The sequence below is a fragment of the Gymnoscopelus microlampas genome, assembly GCF_963454915.1.
Source record: "Gymnoscopelus microlampas genome assembly, chromosome: 7".
NCBI lineage: Eukaryota > Metazoa > Chordata > Actinopteri > Myctophiformes > Myctophidae > Gymnoscopelus > Gymnoscopelus microlampas.
In genome coordinates this window covers 27,486,013-27,505,582 of record NC_139944.1, presented here as the reverse complement: position 1 = coordinate 27,505,582, position 19,570 = coordinate 27,486,013, and positions in this window count along the sequence as shown.

The window sequence follows — 19,570 nt, the reverse complement described above, 5'->3', positions numbered from 1 at the left end:
AGATTTGGACGAAATCTGTAAGAGGAGGAGAAAATTCAAAATGGCAGAAAATCTATCCAGATGGAAATGGTCGTGGCCTATATGGGGATTTGCGTCGTGACCCAAGAAATCCAGGGGAAAAGATTTTTTTATTCTACAACCTACGGTTCAAGAGTTATGAGGCCGAATGGTGTAATATTTGTTTCAATAATTTGGCAATAAACTATGAACCTCCCCTCCGAATCTGGTAACTCTAGCTCTTACGGTTTCTGAGAAAAAAATACTTTAATTTGAGTTTTTTCACTTTTCCATTAAAGTGGATGGGGATATTTAATGCACTAATAAATCAATATCAATTAAAGTATGCAACCAATCTCTTAGCAAAGTACAAGCAGTCTATTCCCGGTGAAGCCGGTCATTATGAAATATGGCACGAAATTGGGAAAAATAAACTGTGGGATAAATAGCGAATAAGAAAAAGGTTTATCTAGAAAGTGGAATAATAATAAAGTAGGTTGCCATTCGGGCAACCACACTAATTACACAGGAATTTCCCCCTCCCATCTCCCAGTTGCCGAGGCAGAACAATGAACAAGAAGGGGAAAGGTATTGGGAGTGGGAGAGGGTGGTGGTACTGGTGGTCTCGAACGAGAGGAAAAAAAGTAAAGAGAAAGATGGGGCAGGAGTCCCAAGATAGCACAGATAATTATAACTTCCTCTCCATATGCTATTTGTGAGAAGAAAAAAGAAAGGAAAAAGCGCTCCATCTTTTCGCCAGGCTGCTCTGTTTCCATTATCAGTGAATTCTCTTAGACGTGAGCGCTGTGGAACAGACTAAGAGTATGAACATGTTAAGCATTGAAATGTACTGTACAAAGGCAGCTCCAATCTGCAGGTGTTGTCACCAAAATCAGAATGACATCATGTCCTCCTTTGTGTCACAGGAATTTGTGTACAAAAAAAAGAAAAGAAAATATGCCTTTCTTGGCCTGAAAGCAAATACAAATAGATAGATCTAAATGGAACACAAGCATTCTTATTCCAACCTTGTGCTGTTGCTCACCCCAACTGCACGAGAGGAGGAAAAACTCCCTCTAAAAAGATCCAGCTCATCAATTTCAGATGGAGGTCCGTGTTTCACTCAGGGGAAATGTGTCCTTAGCAACGGCAGGATGTTTGATCACTTCCCCAGTTTCAAAGGTGGGAGGGTCACCTGATCCTCTGAGTGGAGGTTTAGGATAGAGAGGGAGGGTTGTGTGCTACTCTATGGCCTGGGGCGCCTGTATAATAGGCACCCCTTCCACCCCAGGGGCCAACTCTCCCTCCCAGGCCCACAGACAGTGTCCCGCCTAGAGCCAGATTTGATTTCAAGGGCCAATCTATCAATTGATGGGTGCTGGACAGGTAGTTGTGAGTGCAACCTTTGAAGAGTGAGAGCGAATTGACCCACTGTTTTCTCACGCTAAAGCCTACATTGTGTTTGGTGAAAGTATTATAAGAAATGTTTCTAAACTAGGATAATAGGATAAACTCTCTCTCTCTCTCTCTCTCTCTCTCTCTCTCTCTCTATATATATATATATATATAGATAGATAGATAGATAGATAGAGAGAGAGAGAGAGAGAGAGAGAGAGAGAGAGAGAGAGAGAGAGAGAGAGAGAGAGAGAGAGAGAGAGAGAGAGTTTATTGTAAGAGAAGAGCAAGTACTTGTAGTAGTGGCACTGAATTGGTACCTCAGGGCAGTAACAGTGGGAGGCCACCAACCCACTTGTTGGGATTGCACACTAGACTATATTACAAACGCTTATTGTGGCAGAGTGAAACATTAGCAATAGCATTATTATTATTATTATTATTATTATTATTATTATTATTATTATTATTATTATTATTAGAGCGTACATCTTCTGGCACTGAGATCAGACAAGCACAGATATCAATGACCGGGAGCCGTTTTGAAATTGTGCCATAGATCTTAGGCTCATATAACCAGTGGTGTAAAGTAACTAAGTACATTTACTCAAGTACTGTACTTGAGTACAAATTTGAGGCATTTTTACTTTACTTGAGTATTTCCAATATTCAATACTTTTACTTCTACTCCACTACATCTCAGAGGCAAATATTGTACTTTTACTCCACTACAATTATTTGAACATTTTAGTTACTTGTTACTTTGTAGATTTTGATTATTATTACAAAACACACATTACCCACTTCAGCCCTATTTAAACTTTGGATAATTTCAAAAGATTTTAATACATTTTATATATAATGATACCTTGTGAAACGGTACATTCTGCATAATGAGTATACTTTTACTTTTGGTACTTTAAGTATATTTTGATGCCAATACTTTTGTACATTTACTCAAGTAAATTTTGATTACTGGACTTTTTCTCGAGTATTTCTACATTGCAGTGTTGATACTTTTACTTAAGTACTTTTTCCACCACTGCTTAAAAAACAATGGCACAAGCACAAAACTACTCATAAATCATAACTCATGAATTACAGTTTAAAGTAGCCAATGACAGCAGCACAGAGATAACTTTGTGGGAGAGCAAGAATCCCATGCAGAGAAAATGGCATGCGGAACAAGACGGAGGCTCCAGAGCTCATCCCAGTGGTTGTGAAATATTGCATCCTCCCAGCAGTAGTAGTATTTGTCAGCATGTCCTTGTGACAACAGCACTTCGTGGGCCCTGGGCTCGTCTGTCGGCAGCCAGTCCTCACAGAAGGACGCAACCTCCCACGGATCCAAACAGAAACAGAACCCTCTCCAAACAAGAGAGAATGGATCCCTCGATCATCGCGCACAGCTGTAAACACAGATGCTCTGTGAACCATGTCATAGAACAAGAGAAGGCAGGACAGGAAGTGGACCCTCTAATGATATCATACATGTGATTCCATAAGGGGCAATACAATTCATATTAAAAAATAAGATTCACACTTGCGCTTCACATTTCTGCAAAATAGTTTTATGCAAAGCAAACCTTAAAGGAGATTTGTGAATACCCACTGTAAACAGAGGAGAATACAAAGAAAGAGAAAAAAAGAACATTGTGAACTACAGTAAAAGTGATGCTCTTATAACATGGATGAAAAGGAAAGAAGAAATAGAGTAGGTTATTGATGTACCTTAGCTAAAAATATATATCCACATCAAACCAGTGTGTCGCAAACCAACTAGATCAAATGCAGAGGGTCCTTCTCTGTAATGGCTATACCTATAGGTCCCTATATGAACTCAACAGAGGGTCACTGAGAACCGGGAAGCTGTCAGAATAACAAAGGTCCAGACGGGCTGACGTGAAATTACATAGAGTTGGTGGTGAGATTTTTTGAATTCTTCCATTCTATACGAAATTTAAGCCTGTGTAGAAATGTTCCTTTTCTGTCAGGGACAACACACCCATTGTCCTCCTGGGGCTGGAGAGCCTTTCCTGAAAGGCTATATCTGCCTTGTAGCCTCTGGCTAATCTGGACACAGTGCTGGGGAGGTCACAGGGAACACGTTTTCGGCCGCCGTGATCCATCAGATCACTGCTTTAATTCAGGTGCTCAATTTGCCCAAGATAATCTCAAGCATACACACACCTACCACTGGAGCGTGCAACTTATTGAACAAAGCAAACCCAACTGCCCCTCCCCCACTGGTTTTCTGTCAATAGTAATGTCAACAGTGGCTTTGAGATGGACACCTGTATTTCGGGGTGAGTGTTCAACTCTGTCGGAACACACAGAGGTCAAGAAAGAGACACCTGATTAGTTTATATTGATATTCCGCTATTTGGGATGTCGAAGTAAGGAGCAGGCACGTGCACTGTCCAATAAACATTATATATAGTTTCCAATATCCAGGATATTCCAATATTTCACTTTATTTCAATTATCCATCAATCATTATTTTTGTGCAAATTATATGTCATGGCATGATGGTAACATTCACAATATTCTCATTACTTGCAAATACAGACATCATGATATTCAACACCCTGTCCTGAGTATGCTTTCAGTTGACGGTATTAGCCAGTCTGCACTGTATACTGTAAACACACCACAGTTAAACTGATGATCGCAGAGAATGATGACCGTTTCTAGATCTCATTGCGCTGCGCTGCGCCTCTGGTTAATTAGATCTGAATGTTTCATAGAATCAAGATTAAGCCCTTATTTCCTGCTCAGTTCCACGAAGTGAGCTGTCTCTTCAAGCTCTGGTTCTGATCCGACTGTGCTGATGAAGCCCAGATGTGGATGGGCCCATAGTGTACATATTCCCTCTGGTCAGAAGCGGTTACAATGCTTGTCTGTAGAGCCCGTTATCAGCAGAATAACACTTCAGATTGGATTATGTGACACCTTTTTGTTGTTTTGCAATGTAAGGGGGGAAAAGGAACATCTGTTTATTTCAGAGTGTTTTTATACTTAGTAATTCTCCTGCATGTGCATACATGATCAATCTACACCTGGGTGTTTATCAGATGTTTTTTACTCTGTGTTCTGATTTTGACTCTACTGCTGTCACTTTAGCAATCTTGGAAACAATGTATGTTCCACCATTTGCACTCATGAATAGCTGCAGATAAGAATGCATTCTAAATATGAATTTAATAACGTAATGTGTGGGAAACATGTATTCTGTCTCCCACCTGTTCCCCTCTGACCATCAGGTTTAGTGGTTGAAACCAGAGGAAGATTCCTTCACATTTTCTTCCCCGAAACTCATTCTATCTATCCCCTCTGGAGCTACTGTACACTATAACAAACATAAGTCTTTTTTTTTATGTCATCTACTCTGTAGGCAGGGTATTTCTTTCACTTGAATAACTTATCTACCAAAACACAGGAACACATTTACAAGGCCCAACATCCCAAGGCCCATTATTATGTAAGAAGTGTTCTGGATGTCTGAGTTGTCAGATAAAGTAAGATGCATACATTATGTTCTGACGTGCTGTATATCTACATCCTGACCCTGCATGTAGACAAGGTATACTGGTATGTGGAAGTCTCGTAAAACTCAAATTCAAACAGATACTTTCCACAGTCAAAACATGGCTGTGCTCAGCCCACCTCTACCAGACAGAAATGTCCAAACCCTCCCCTCAACTTCTGTACTTACACAATATTTACCACATGACCAAAACAAACAACAGCTACTTTTGGTCTGGCAAGCCATTATGTAATTATAGGAATCTGTTCTTAAGTGACCTCCCTGGTGGAAAATAAGGTAAAGATGGAGACTGGGAAGCCCACTTCTGATCTCCGTGTGGGGGGGTGGGGGTTGGGGGATGGGGGGTCTCACTGATGCAACAGAATCATCCATGTATGATTTATGTTTCCTCTTCGGCTACACTCATTCCCAACCGTGTCTGAAGATGTCCAAGAACAGTGATAAACAGCATGAGGCCCAGTAGGCTCCTCCAAATGGCTTTTACAGCAGACCAGTAGGAGGCATGGCCTCCAAATCCCCAAGCCTCCCTAGTGCCAAAGCAGGAAAGACACCTCTGAAGTGTGCCTTTGTCTCTCTGAGGGGATTCCCAAGTTTGATCACTCACAGTTAGGGTTCTGAAGGGGTCAGATACCACAAAAAAAAACTTCAGGTGCACTGTAAAGAAGGGTTTATTGAGCTTAGTAAGTGGCTCTGGTTAAGAGTGTCTGTTGAATGCCTAAATAGTAAATAGTAAATGGTGGGTTATGGAAGGCTTACTGGACAAGTTGAGTTTAATCCATGTGGTACACCCTGTACTCCTTTTTTGCCCTGAAAAAGTGTTTTGTTGATTCGTTATTTGTTGATTCTGATCTTAGGACAGGGCGAAACGTTTACCCATTAACACCTGAGGCCGATTCTACAAATGCCCTCTATATCTAAATCGTTCTCACACTTTCAAGATTAAAAAAAAATGTTCTAAAATAGCATATGTACAAGCTCGCATTGCGGCACCAAGTGAAGAGTTGTATATCTGCTATTTGTTAATAGCCAACGCAAACATCTAAAATGACACAGATGCCTTCCCGGGGTTTTAATCAAATACATCACTAGAGTGTGCAACACTTTTTCCCCTTCTTTTTAAGTCTGTTCCCAAAGGTCAGCACCTCACCATAACCTTTGTTGTGCGTTACTTTTCCTGATAGATACAGTACAGTTGCAAGTTTGTGGAAAATATGAAGTGCAAAAGAAAGGTTGTCAAGTTATGATAAAAAAATAAAAAAAACTCACAATCAGCAATGCCATGGAGAAGTTCAGAGTAATAATAATCAAAGCACAGTCAACCCCTGTGTGGAATGGTCAGCATATTTTACTTCCAGATGGTCTCATTTGGATCCAGATGTTGGAGGCTGGTCATGATAGAAAAGGTAGACATGCTGATTTCTTTTTCTTTTTTTCTCCATTATTTAAGAGGAGAGTGCAAAAGTGTCAGAGAACAGTTTCAATGCAATGACCTTGTGGGAAACGTGAAGAGTAGAGAGGAAGGATGGACACACAAACATATGTGCGCGCGCACACACACACACACACACACACACACACACACACACACACACACACACACACACACACACACACACACACACACACCCGCACACACACGCACACACACGCACACGCACACACACACAAGCACGCACGCACGCACGCACGCACGCACGCACGCACGCACGCACGCACGCACGCACGCACGCACGCACTAACACCATACATTTTCACCACCTGGATTAGTTTAAGCTCGCTCACCTCTAATCTCAAAACTACTCTTGAAACATTAGTACTATTCACTTGCACAGCCTCATGGAGCTTATCACACCCCTGCACCCTGTAACTCTATCTCCACAAAGTATAGATGTTGACAATCTTGCCAGTACAAAAAGTGAGGCAATTTCAGGACATGAGTTCCAGACCAGCATTTGCTGAAAAATACAAACACCTGGGCAAATTCCATAGAGAAATGTGATGAATGAATGAATGTATATTCATGAGCTATATGACAGCAGAAAGAAATTGTTCTTCACAACATAACTGCAAAGATTGACACGGTCCAAGCTACTGATCAAGTTAGCTCTAGTGTATTCTAGAATTATGAACAAAATATTTCAAAATCCATGGTCTGATCTCTGAAATTAATAGCTCAGATTGGGTGATCTCATGAACATCTGCTGTCGAAATAGATGTTGCAATTACTACAGTATGACAGTGGACTGGATCCCAGGGCCAAAACATTCTTTCACAGTCAGTTAAAAATGCATCTGGGAAAGAGAAGGGAAGGGAAAGTAATGCAATAAAAATCAATCAGCAAATCGGGCCTGATAATGAATAATGACTCGGCTATGAGAACATACTGTAGACCTTTTCTAGTCTATGTGGCCACTGGAGGGTGAAATGTTCCTCTGTCTCCCTAACATTAACTTAACAGCTACTGTATATTATCAGGGAAACACCTGTAATATTTGTACTGTAGTTGAGCACATTTAGTGGCTCAGGAGGTAGTAGAGTATCCCTCTTGGAACCGGAAGCTTCCCGGTTCAATCCCTTGCTCATCCTGGCTTCAAATGTCAAGAACCCTAACTGCTACAGATGAGCAGGTGCGTGACTTTATTCATGATCTGTGTGTGAATGTGAATGGGTGAAAGATTTCATTGCATTGGCCCTGTAATGCACATGTTTATAAACAAAGGCAGAGGCTTCACTTTGGTGTACTAGTAGATATCCTCCTGACCTGGGATGAGTGGAAACCCTAAAGTGTGAAGTAGAATGTTGGGTTGCATATTAGATATCAAGGTTGCATCAACATAACACGATTGTTCTTCAGTGCCAACTGCCAAGAATATTTTAGAATCGTTTGATTGTAACCAGGTGGACAAATATGATTTGAAGTGGAATGTGTATCTTAGTCATATTGTAGGCCTGCCTTGATATTTTCTATTGTCAGGTAATGTCTTTTGATTGTTCATTGTTATTTCTATATTATGATATATTATCATCCAGTAGCCTACATGTAAGTAATGAGGAATAATGCATTTTGTCATGATTGAAAACATAAAATAAAAATAAGTTTAGGGTGGCATTAAACGTATATATATATACATTTAATGCCACCCTAAACTTGGGATGCTATTGATGATATGGTATTGATGATATGCAATGATATTGAGGTAACTATACATTATGTATATATACATAACGTATAGTTACCTCAATATCATCTCATGGAAGTGGGGGTGCTGTTTTCATAACCTCATGCAAACAAGGTCAGTAGTAGTACAGGAAATAGCTGTACGGCGTTGTCACACAAGTTTTGTCAGAATGTGTTCAGTAGCTCATTTATTTTTCATGCAATGCCTCTCTTATAACGTCATTCACATTTGCAAACTCCTCACGGTCTAGACACAAGTTGGGTTTGATTTGTGAAAAACACACACAAAAGAAACAGAGGGTGGGACATTTTCTTAACCACTTAAACTTAGCTCACAACACGTTGCATTACGATGCATTGTGAGCTTATACTGTATATCTGCCATTTGCTCACAATGGGGATGCCAGGGTTCATGAGTTTAACGTACATGTCTAATTTAATTGTTAAATTGTGATATTATCTAACATAAGTATCAAACATATCAGACAATCTACATCACCCAAAAGGTGAAGCATGTATTCGGTCTGATCAGAAGCAAGGATGAAACATTTTATTAATTAGTGACTAGAGTGGGGATATCAAAAGCAGAGTCACGGACCCCCACCACCACCACCACCACCAAATTGAATCCTGCATGTAGGCTACTGTAAAGTGGGACCATCATTAAGATGATGGTCCATTTCTAGTAGTGGCAGGCACTAGGACCTGCAGAACAGCCTAGCTGCATGGAGCAATAGCCCCTGGGACTCTTCTCACTTACTTTCAGACCAATCAATTTTCCAAACAAGTGCAAGACTTTGAGCGACTCTGTGGGATATATGACAAGGAATGGGTTCTTGCTGACTTCCCTTCCCAAGCATCTTGTGGACTTGTATAAAAGTTGGAATACATTTCAATATTTCTTCTTACTCCTGTGGAGGGAAGAGAGAACTGTTGTAGAGGTAGGTGACTTTACTCATGGTTCACTCATTCTGCTTGTGCTCTGGCAAAGCCATGCAAGGGAGCCACATTAATTTGTCCCTACATCTCAAAAGAACAACCACACTTTGACATGTTTTGCATGAGGCATTTTAGAGAACAATGCAGGAATGAAGTAAGCTTTAATTGTTTCTGACTTCTGATTAGACCCAGATGCAGTTTTTCACATATATTGCAATGTGCTGTTCAGCATTATGTCCAATAATAATCACGGTATTCTACTGTATATCACATTTCATGTTGAGTCTTCTTTTAAAAGCCTCATGAGAATGTATTGGCTAGCTAGAGCTGGTTGCTGGACCTTAGCTTCTGGCTCATTAGGTTACAACAGCCTCAGCCTTACAGTACATTGTTCACCATCTCATGATGTGCTAGAGGAGACTCATCGCAGGAGGTTTGGGGGAATATTATACACATTTGGTTAATGCACAGTAAAATCCTCAGTGTTAATTAAATTGCAGAAATGTTATTTAATTAACACTGAGGATTTCACTGTGTAGTTTTGGTGATGAATTCAGATAGCCATATAATGCAATATGCAGCTGCAAAATACAATTAATCTGTTATTTTTATAATCAGAATTTTTATTTATCAGTGGAATATATCTATGATTCAGAGATGTAAGAAGATATTTGAAGGCCTATTAAACTTCCAAAATGTAATTCATTTTTCGCATTTCATGACATTGACCAGGCATCAGGATGCCTGATGAAAACGTGAATTAAATACTGCAAGTGTATTTCTGTGAGCAGATATTTCTCTTCACCTGCACCTGAGCACAATTGGGTTGGATGTGCACACCGGTAAGCTTTTTTCATCCCCAAACTGGGAATCAGTTCACTGAGCCTAAACTATTCCCTGCTATACCTACACCTTAAGTTTAGTTCTGCACTACCTGTCAAACACGTATCTGTGTAAGGCACCATGCCATGGCTCAGCTGAGAATGGCTCGGAGGATAATAATAAGATTAAGAATAATTGCTAACTCAGTAATTTGAGCTCTGGGGGAAACATTTTTATATGAGCGAAGAACATCAGCTAAAATCCTTAAACAGATTTCACCACACACACACCTCGTAAATCCTACCTGTGTGAACTTGAATGCTTGTGCTTGTCTTGTATTCTTAACATAACACCAATTGGTCCCTTCGTGCCTCCACTGTGTGTCTAGGACTAAGTCCCATGCTTTGAGCTGTTTAGAGCTACAAAGGTGTCAGGGCATTTTTAAGTGTATTCTTCACTTTTGAAGGTTGTCTCCTTCACTGTGGAGTCATTTAGTAGTGTGAGTTGAGCCCCCCCCCCCCCCCCCCCCCCCCCCCCCCCCCGCCCCCCATCACTTCTTTCTTCAGCCTGATCCAGGGATAACAGGAGAAACCAAGGCGGGAGCAAGATGTGCTAGTGCTACCCAACAAAAATAAACATGCATTTCGTTGACTGACTTGCTGCCACTGGGGACTTTGAAGAATCCCAACATTGGCACATTTGTGACTACTTAAGCCTAATTTGATCCATATTGAGGAGCACTGATACTTAGTTTTGGATCAGAAGGGAACATTTAAAAATCAATGTGGGATAGTGGATTCTGCAAATGCTGCATGCCTACAATACCTAGCATTCAGCCATCGTAAATATTAGACTTTTACAGGATGTTATTGAAATTCAAATGAAAATAAGAATCATTGTGAGATGAGTTTGAATCGTCCACGGTGCGACCGGCTTGGTCGGGCGTGCCATTAAACACAATTGGCCATGGTCGTGGGTGGGAAGCCGGTTGGGGAGGGCGATCTCTGTCGCTGCATTCGTGACTCCTACAAGTTGGGCTGTTCAATGGAGAGTGGAACTGGGAAGAATTCCTCCATACGCTTTAGGTCTCCTCATTGTCAGGTGAAAAGAAGCAGCTGGTGACGTAATTTGAATCGGAGGAGACACGTGGTTGTCTACATCCTCCTAAAGACCTACCAATAGGACCCTAACCCTAACCCTAAGGACAAGGTATATTGGCATGATGACTAAATTGGGAGACAACAATGGTGAAAAAAAACAAATGTTAATAATAATAACAAAATACACTTTGTTATTTTCATTGAAATCAAACTTAAGGAAGATAAAAAAGAAAGTCAGCTCCCATGCAATTTATTGGTATACATCCAAATGTACTCACATGATTAAATCACACAAGGAAACAATTTGAACAAAACTATCATTCAAATCTATTTTCCATTGAAATCTATTCAGGTGGCACGTCGTTCTGATTTTAACCTGCGAATGATTTTTTATTCTGTATCCAACCTTGATTAGAATTAATTGAAAATTAAGAGCATTTGACAGTGGTCTAATGTTCATCTTCTTTTAGCTTCCTGTTTCCTGTTATAATCTCTGTCTCTTATGGCCTGGCATACAATGTTGATTTGTACACACGCAGATCTTTTATCCAGCCCAGCTGTTTGCCCTTCATGCCGAGAAATATGTTCCACAGGTGGATGGACATTGTCTGCTAGGTCATATTCTTGGACAGATATGGGGTGGGCTATATCAACACAAGCCACTTCAAGGTTACACCTAGCTGATTGTTGGTGTGGCCAGACTGAAAGGGAAAGCAATTTCTTTCCCTATTCTGATTCTCAGTATAGATGAGAGACCAGCCAGATATGTAGAATTCAGTATGAATAACGTCATGACACACTACAAAACTAAATGTTTAGATTTGGCTTTCTAGTGATCGAAAGACACATGGCTTGGATGGGATACTTAGCCCCACCTCTGTGATTCAAACAAATGTCAAAGCCTGTGGAGAGCATATTATTTGGCTGCCATGAACACAACCTTGTGACTTATTACTAATGACTAAATTACCTCAACGTTAAAAGATAGATATGAAATGCAATGAAATGTTGCCATGGGAGCACAATTGTACTGTATGAAAACAATGGCAGCAAACATTCTGTGAAAAATATCACCTTGCAAAATAAGCAATGAACACATTCAATATAATTCGCGTAAACAGGCATTTATTTTACATGCAGTCCCCTCTGCAGTACCACATCGGTAGATTCATGCAGGTTGTCAAAGGTTTGGATTTCAATATTTAGCCAAACTGCGGACAGTTGTATACAGTGCCACGGGCATAATGTAAATTTGAACATCTGTTGAGATGAGTAGTCATTTGCAAGACAGGCCTGTGCTTGTGATTATTTTCTGCTGCCATTCTCTACTGAAGTGGCTCAGGAGGCTGAAAAGCAATTTGGGAACTGGTCCGGTTCGATCCCCACTCCCCAGCTCCTCCAGGCGTAACTGTCCTTGATTATTATTATTGACTAAATTGAAAGGAAAAGGGTGTGCAGTATTTCAAACTACTTCCCATGCGCTGTTCAATAGCTCACTACTCCAAATAGTTAGGATGGGTTAAATACAGAGGACAAATTCCAGGTATGTGATGTAACCTACTTGGCCAATACCACAGCAGCAACTAAATGGGACACAATTCATTGTCTCCATCAGGCCGAAAGGCATGGCCGAGTCTATGTTTTGCATCCGTCCGTCCGTCCGTCCGTCCGTCCGTCCGTCCGTCCGTCCGTCCGTCCTTCTGTTGTGTACAGCCAATCTCTGGCACCGTTGGCTTGATCGCAGCGGAACTGTGCACACACACTCCCTTGATGCCAAAGCAGAACCTCTGCCCCCAATTTTTCACATGGGCCTGTTATAGCGCCACCAGGAGGCCGATCTTTGCAACATCCTACAGATTTTGTGTAGACATCACGCAAATCGGTACACAGTATTTCTATAGTCATTAAACGAAACAAGTCTTTCTGATTTTTCATATTCCATCCTGATTGGCTAAGATCGGCTGTTTGCAGGAGTGCAGATCCGTTTTGAACAAAATGCCTCAAATCATGAACACAGCGTGCAATTTCGCTCTATAATTTCTGATATTACTCCTTCAGATTTTATCCAAATTCACGCAAATCGGTACACATCATGATCTCTATAGTCATGTGATCAAGACGGATCTGTTTGATTTTTCATATTCCATCCTGATTGGCTAAGATTGACATCTAAAGTTTGCAAGAGTAGCCCGTTTTGAACAGAATGAATCATGAACGCAGTGTCCGATTGTGGTGAAACTTTGCACGGACATTCGCACTACGTCGAGTATTAGAGCCTTATTATAGCGCCACCAGGAGGCCGATTTTTGCTAAACCATTTATTTTTATATTACAAATTTTGTCCTAACATCACGCACATTGGTACACATTATCTGAATAGTCAAGTGATTAAGACGGATCCGTATGATTTTTCATATTCCATCCTGATTGGTGAATTCCGGACATTGCTGGCCCACAATAACCTACCTGACCTGGTGGAGACCTGTGTGGGAAAAATGACACTTTCATTAATCACCTATAATTGACCCTCCTTCTCCATTTAGCCAAATGCAAGTTAACCTTTTTTTCCACAACTGTAAATCCATTCCATTTAAACCACTTCATATTGGATGGATTCATCCTGAGATAGATTGTTCCATTGAAGGAAACTGAAGCTCTCAGGATTATTATTTGTTTTATAGTTTATTTAAGATACAAATCAAAATAATAAATAAATAATAATTTCTCAGCATGAAAATGAGAACATAATATTTAGAAATGCAGCAGAAAGTTAACAGAGACACAGGCATTTGTTGATAAAGCATTGTATTCAGTGTGCAGCAATAATCTGCAGACTCAGGGGCCCTGTGCAGCATGCCGGTATTGGGTGTGAATATCCTGTGGCATGTGTGTTTCCACCTCATAACTATCTTTTGAAACAGCACAGGGACCATTAACATGTCCCACAAGTATGGGTCCAGATACTGTAAGATAAATAATGTTCTCTGACTGACACAGTGGTCATAAACCTGCATGTGAGCTGGCCCTTTGTCTTGTAAGTAATGCTGCAAGAGACACATAAACACAGACAGAAACACAAACACGGGTGTAAACTGATGGGACCTCTATAATCTTTACAAAAAAATGCAAAACTTTGAGTCTTGCAGTACACATCTGAATGGCCAAGTGCCTATTGGAATTTCAGATCATTTCAGGTAAATAAAGTATGTTGAATGGTTGAATATTTAATACAGTTTTTCATCATTATTTTATTGTGCTGCAATGGAGAAAGTACACCTGCCAAGGGTGGATGACAATGATTTCCCTGGGTAAAAAGATAAATCAAAAGGGCTGTTCTCGGTCCAAGTTATATTTGATCTGGCATCCTGTACTGATACAGTATTGTCCTTCAATGATTTAATTGGCAATAGACCTGAAACTAAAATCACTCAGCATAACCATGAGTCTGCTCTGGGTCTCTCAGGACCAATTGGTCCAACATCAACGTGATAAGATGCTATGATGGAAGATATACGGTTCATTCAAGGTTACCAGACCAAACTCAGCTTCCGCTCCAGTTCAGAGTGGACCACCAAAGGCAATGAAAAATAGAGAGCACAACAAACCTTTTAGTGACCTTGAATTATTGCTGAGGGAATTTATTTAACTAAATTGGAGATCTTCAGGGGCACTCAGCAATTCAGATGTGTTTTAAGTGAAAATGTGCACAGTGCACCCAGGTCAACTTTGTTTCCTCACAGCTCTAATATCAAACACAGCCATCAGTGGAAAATTAAACTTCCCTGTTTAGTTTTAACCTTTACTTGAGGTGATTATTTTTCAAGCAACAAGGCTAAGACCATGGACGTTTTCCCCTATGTTACAGGTCACTAAAGGCTAGATTTATTTTGTTGTTTGGATCTTCTAAAGCAGAGCATCTCTAACCCGCTAAACAAATTAACCAATAATCAAATCAAGGCTCCTTGCTGTGAGAATGTTATCTCCACAGATGGTAAAAGCGGTAAGTTGTGAGAGCCTCTCACATAGACAAAACACAAAGCTGTCCTGGCATATTTTCTGTGTGAAATGCCTTGTTGTACAGTAGTTGATATTCTAAGCTTGTAAAAAATGTCTCTTAGTTGTCCTTGTGGAGTAGTTTTGTTCTTATTGGTCAAGATTATGAATCTAAATAGTTCACCTAACCGTAGTTAAATCCACAGAATACATTTCTACAAATTGGAATGTAAGTGCTGTGTGACTAGGAGTGCTGTTTCATGAACATTGTCAAATGGCTGTTAAATGTCAAATGTTTTCAGGCATGTAGTATGGACGATTATTTCTGAAACACACTGGTGTGGATGGAGATCAGTTTCATTTTAACATTTATTTAAAAATGGAAATGTATTTGTGTCACAAAGAAGTCACAGAATTTGGACGTTTGTCCTACAAGTGCACTCGCTGACTGTCGCTCAAGCTTTAAATATTTCTGGTCAAGAGGAAGTTGGGTGCTGTGTTATCATTTAGCAGTCCAAGCTGCATCCAACAAAACCACATAATTTGATTCTGTCTTGAGACATCTCTGAAAGGGTTGTGTTCAATGCTAAGAGCATAAACAATGAGCTTGCATGGCGTTCAGGATGTTGCAACAATGGACAGTGATACTGTATATTTCAATAGGTTCAATCTCGGGCACCAGCAACATTCTGTAGTGTAGGGGATAACCCACCTCAAAGGTACAGCCTCAAGTCTGTTTCCTGGACCAACAGTAAGGAGAGAAAAGGTCTACCGCTGATAAATTTGTCCTCTCTGATGTACTCTCTGGCTTGAATTGGCTTGGCCTGGACCTGGTCTGGTTTGTACTTTAGGTTTCATCGCCAGACAGACTCTCACACATCTGCCTCAAATCACATTTTTTTTCTGGGCAGAGCCCCAGTCTCTTAACCAGAGGTCATACATTGTTTTTAGATGATTTCCAACGTAGTCCAATAAGAGAAACTTCCTATAACGAGATGCAACATGACAGCTGTGAGGGGACTGTGTGCTTCAATTGCCTGCTATTATTTTCCAAAATGCTCCATTTGACCAGATGCCAAAAGACAAAATGAGGGCATTAAAATGTCTCTACAACTCCTGTACAAGCTGGGGCAAGTGGAAGTGGAACCTGCAACCCTTACAAATCTTGCAAAGCTTATGAACCCTAAAGCTCCTTGAATATCACAAAGTAGATCAAATACCATATTGATTTAGTGATGTAATTAGACCCCCCTCCAAAAAAGGAAAAACGTTTTGTGTTGTTTAATTGTTTTCATACTAAGTTTAATCGTGTTTGGTGTTGCTGATTGTGTCAGTGGTAAAGTATATACCATGACGTAAGTGGTAACAATCTCACATCAAATTGATCAGCTTTGATCCCCAATACCTCATAACTCATGAGCCAGTTAGACTATTTAACCAGGTGTTTCAGTTGTGGTAAGCAATGGTGGTACGCTACTGTACTTTCTCATGGCCTCATAAACAATTACTGATGAACCCTAGCTTCCCTATTCTGGGGTGAACAATATATAGACCCCTGGTGAACCCCGGTCACCTAAGTATATAGGGCTTAAGTTGTTAAATGACAACAAGGCTAATGAGCGTTGATGGTTTGGCAGAAGGAGGAAAAGTTTAGCATTCTTGTAGGTAATTGGTTCTAGAGAAAAGAAAACAATTACATATAAAACAGTTATGGTGACTATAAAATGCTACATTATAAACCACTTATCATTATTACCCTTTGGCTCTTGTTCTGTACAAACCAATTTGAGAATGGATTTTGATTGACACTGTTCACTGACCTCCCCCTGAACCCAAGGTTGTGGTTGGTTGTTAAGTCTATCACATTCATTACACTGTGACGTTTCTCCCAGACTCTGCCATTTACAAGTACTGTATTTACTGGTTTAAATGGCTAAATGGCACACTAACAGTTAGGAATGAGTGTGTTAAAAGGGTTTCTGTGACAGGCATCTCTCACACCAATTCATTACTCTGCACCATGTCAGTTGAGTGTGCATGTGCATGTGCATGTGCATGTGCATGTGCGTGTGCGTGTGCGTGTGCGTGTGTGTGTGCGTGCATGCGCGTACGTGTAATAAGGAAATTCATATGTGTAAAAAATGTATTTGAACAACGATCATACTTGTGTGGGCGTGTGCGCGTGTGCGTGTGTGTGTGTGTGTGTGTGTGTGTGTCTCTGTGTGTGTGTGTGTGTGTGTGTGTGTGTGTGTGTGTGTGTGTGTGTGTGTGTGTGTGTGTGTGTGTGTGTGTGTGTGTGTGTGTGTGTGTGTGTGTGTGTGTGTGTGTGTGTGTGTGTGCGCTCTTTGTCAAACAAAGAGCACACTCCAACACAAATACACTGAACCGGGCCTGACACAAGGATCTGTATTCTGAGAGAGAACACAGTTTCCCCAGTGGGAGTATCAATAGAAGAGAAATTAGAAATGAACCAGCAGTTACCTTCTTGAATTGGACCATGGACAAGTAGAGTTACCCGTGTAAATGGAATAGAGAGTTGTGATCTATTTGAAAAAACAAATGAAAGAAAAACAATCTTTTCAACAAAAGGTATGTAGAATATAAGATACACAGACACACAGACCACCTGTGTACATGTATGGTAAAGCCAACCCACTTCCAGTCTTGCTGTCAGCAGTTATTCAATCTCACTCTTTTATAGTGTATTGACAGCGGAAACGGACAAGTATGTGAATAATGTCAACATGGCACGACAACTTGACCAAAATAAAAAAATGCAAAATGCATGTTGGGTGCCCTGGCGCCATTTTAATAATATGTGGTCTTGTTGAGGGATGAGTGTGTACCCCACAAGCTTGTTTTCCCCCTTTTGCTTTGTTTCATATTTTTTAGTTTATCCTTACACTTACATATATTTTGCAGTGTATCTATTCTTTGTGGCTCACCAAAACGTTGAGGCCTCAGAATGGAATAATACTGCATAAATGCTATTACTACCTACCGTTAACTCATGAAACCATGAACAGTATGAGTGGTGTGTTTTTCCTTCTCAGCTCATCTAATCATGCTGTAAAGGTGCTACATAATGCATGGTTATTCACATGTCACACAGATTATGTTTGTGTATTTGATTGGACTGGGAGGTAAATATTGCAATGCTCGCAAATAAAAGATGGAAGGAGGCCGCAAATTGCTGGGTTGAAAAGAGGAGCACCAAATTCTCTAAAATGCAAAGGCAATACCACCCATGTTTACATACAGTACATCCCATACCTTCTACAGGGCTGCCATTAATTTGACCTGCTGTATGAGTGTGAAGGCTGAAAGGCCTTCAGCGCACAACTACGCTTCATCCCGGTGAGCAGTTTTGCATGAATGCCCACAGAAATGCAATGAGCAACATGTCATTCAAAGCCCATTGGTGACCCTCAGATAAAGTCACCCACAGCTCCCTTCCTCTTTGAATGAAAGCTGCCCCGACTGTCTCAGGTTACCACGAGGTCTGTGTGACTTTTACCATATGAATGAAACCAGAGGGGCTATATTCTAGGGGGTGCAGATTGTTCCTGGTCTGCAGACTGTGGATCGTGTGCACGTCTCTGTGTCGCTTGTCAGTCAACCCAGACGGGCTTCATTAAACTGACTCCATTAGAGCTAATGAGTTGTAGGTCAGTGGTTGTGGGTGGCCTTCCTATTCAGGACCAACAGACCAAATAAATGACTGGCCTTGCTGATTCAGTTAATTTGCACTGACAGAAGAAGAAATGTTTTGTCTGCTTTCACCACATACCTGGTAGAGCCCTGGCAGGCTCAGAGTATCACACATTGTGAAAAGTTTACAGTGCTACTTTGCCGAATGATATAAGCGTGAAAATGCATTATTGGCTGGTATGCAGTCGTTGCAATCAAGCCAATTGATGTCATTGAGATTTGCTGGGCATGGTAACAAAAACAGTCTTTGCTTTTCCACTTTCTTTTGGCAAGAAATGTTATAAGATTCACTTACTGTTGTATTTACCTTGGCAAACTATTTGTATTTTTTATGCATTTGTTCTTGATTCTCAGAGAGCCTACACATGTGCATTTCATTAGTCAAGTCAACTCACCTTTATTTGTATAGCACATTTAAAAACAACAGAAGTTAACCCAAAGTTCTTTCCATTTAAAATAGCATCATGGATGTTAGAAAAACTGTATGGATCACCTGAAGTCTAACATCCTTGTGCAGTTTAACAGTGTTGGTGGACACAGAACATTTAATATTACCCAACTTACAGTAGCTAATTCCCTACTGGGAACATGCTGTCAATGCCAGGGACTGAACCAACAATCATTTGGTTATTAGTAAGCCCCTCAAGGCCAAGCAGCTGTCTCGCTTTTGCCTCCCTGGTTTAGTTGTGATTGAAAAACCAGAGGCTACATAAACTGTAGGAAGTCTTAGCTCTGTCGTGATGACAGATTAAAAAATGGCCCTCAATGAAACATGTAGTACAGATATAGTATACATTTGACAAGCCCATTTTGCATGTCAATTGGACTTGATTAATTTGATCACTTTTGCTTTCTTTGGTGCTGTATTGTATTTCTATTCATAATTTT